The sequence below is a fragment of the Cebus imitator genome, unplaced genomic scaffold (assembly GCF_001604975.1).
Source record: "Cebus imitator isolate Cc_AM_T3 unplaced genomic scaffold, Cebus_imitator-1.0 Scaffold629, whole genome shotgun sequence".
In the NCBI taxonomy this organism is placed as follows: Eukaryota; Metazoa; Chordata; class Mammalia; order Primates; family Cebidae; genus Cebus; species Cebus imitator.
Genome location: NW_016107944.1, coordinates 393,203 through 395,652, shown reverse-complemented (window position 1 = coordinate 395,652; position 2,450 = coordinate 393,203). Strand labels below are relative to the sequence as shown.

The 2,450-nt window shown below is 41.1% G+C and overlaps 1 pseudogene across 1 annotated transcript in view; it reads right to left on the bottom strand.

Moving 5' to 3' along the window:
- LOC108295280 overlaps window positions 1–2,450 on the bottom strand; it is a 23,633-nt pseudogene that overhangs the window by 2,040 nt on the left and 19,143 nt on the right. The gene's annotated exons all lie outside the window — the stretch shown is intronic.

Genomic DNA, 2,450 nt, shown 5'->3' with positions numbered 1-2,450 from the left:
AGAGTTTCGCTGTTGTTGTCGCCCAGGGTGGCGTCCAGTGGCAGCGATCTCGGCTCACTGCAACCTCCGCCTCCCAGGTTCAAGTGATTCTCCTGGCTTGGCTTCCTGAGTCCTGGATTACAGGCAGGCGCCACCACACCTAGCTAATTTTTATAGTTTTAATAGAGACAGGGTTTCACCGCGTTGGTCAGGCTGGTTTCCAGCTTCCGACTTCAGGCGATCCCCTCGGCCTCCCAAAATGCTGGGATTACAAGTGTGAGACATGGCACTCAGCAATAAGTTCTTTCTCAAAGATATTTCCACCTTTAGCTGACAAAATCCCAAAAATGTATATCAATAATTTATTTTTAAAAACTTCTCAAAGATCATTTAGAAAGATTATCACAATAGAAAAAGTTTAAAAAATTGCACAGACCCCTGAAAATACGATTATATACATTTTCTTTTTTTGTTTTGTTTTGTCTTGTTTTGGTTTCTTGAGATGGAGTTTCACTCAGGCTGGCGTGCAGTGGCACCATCTCGGCTCACCGCAACCTCTGCCTCCTGGGTTCAAGCGATTCTCCTGGTCAGGCTCCCAAGTAGCGGGGATTACAGGTGTGCATCAGCATGCCCAGCTAATTATTTTTTTTTGAGACTGAGTTTTGCTCTTGTCCCCCAGGCTGGAGTGCAATGGTGCTCTCAGCTCAGTGCAGCATCCACCTCCCGGGGTCAAGCAATTCTCCTGCCTCAACCTCCCGAGTAGCTGGGATTACAGGTGCCTGCCACCACTACCTGCTAATTTTTTTGTATTTTTAGTAAAGACGGGTTTTGTCATGTTAGCCAGGTTGATCTCGAACTCCTGACCTCAAGTGATCTGCCCACCTCGGCCTCCCAAAGTGCTGGGATTACAAGCATGAGCCACTGTGCTCAGCCTGATTATATATATATTTCAATAAACATATATGAAAATGGTCTCAGGCTTTTTAATAATTAGAAGACCAAAACAAATAAAAATAACATTACCCACTATCCAGAATATATCAAAGATAGACTGACAAAGCCAGGTGTTGGAAAGGACATCTAATTAGAATGCTCTTAAACTTGTGGTTGGGTTGTATATTAGTGAAAAAAAATTTGGAATTAAAAAAATTTAATTGATAAATTGTATGTATTTCTGGTGCACCTCATTTTATATATATGCACACATACACACACACACATTGTAGAATAGTGAAGTGTGTGTGTGTGTGTGTGTGTGCATGTATATCTCCACAGACATACATTGCAGAATGGCTGAATCAAGCTATGTAGCATGTCAGTTACCTTAGATACTTATCATTTTTGTGTGGTGAAAACATTTAAAACCTGCTGTCTTAGCGATTTCAAGCATTACCACAGTGTTATTAACTAGAGTCAACATGTGAAGTTTTTGGTGACGTGCATTGCATTTGAACATAGGCAGTTACTATGACCAAGCTATTTTACTTGTAGGTCTGTACTTAACTAAAATATCTATACATGTGTACCAAAAGAAATTAACAAGTGTGTTTGTAGTGGCTTTATTGCTAATAGCCCCAAACTGGAAACAAACCAGTGTCCATCAGCAGTAGAATTGAGACATGTGTCGTATTCACGCAGAGCACCACCGAGCAGGGAAAAGAAATGAACTGCCTCATGAAAGCACATGAGGGAGCGTCACAAATGTGATGCTGGGCCAAGGAAGCCACACACACAACTATTCCTACTGAATGGCCCTCCGTGAATCCATTCATGAAACAGGCAGCACTAATTGGGGCTGCTAAAAACCAGGTGATTATTTGCTTTGGCAAGACAGATGGGCAGTGGTTAGGGAGCAGACCTTCAGGAGAAGGATTTCCAGATTGTTATTTTTATTTCATTTTCTTGGACTGTGTGGTAGGTCCAAACATGGATTCTCTTTGAGATAAATCACTGAGTAGTAGAATACTAGGATTATTGTACATTATACTATAGTATACTTTAGTAAATGTATTTGAATTCATTTTTGCCATCAGAACAAATAATATACATCACAATACATCTTTGCAATTTTAATATTATTTCTGGTTGATAAAAAATAAGTTACCCAAAGGATTCCAAACTTGGATATTTCAATATAGAACTTATGTGTGCAAATACATATTTCTGGAGATCCACAACTATGTAATGTCATTAGAATATGAAAAAGCACAGTTATGTTTACAATTTGCTGACTCTCTAACCTTTTACTTTAAGTTAAGCTAAAGCAGCCGGGCGCGGTGGCTCACGCCTGTAATCCCAGCACTTTGGGAGGCCGAGGCGGGTGGATCACGAGGTCAAGAGATCGAGACCATCCTGGTCCACATGGTGAAACCCCGTCTCTACTAAAAATACAAAAAATCAGCTGGGCATGGTGGTGCATGCCTGTAATCCCAGTTACTCAGGAGACTGAGACAGGAGAATTGCCTGAACCC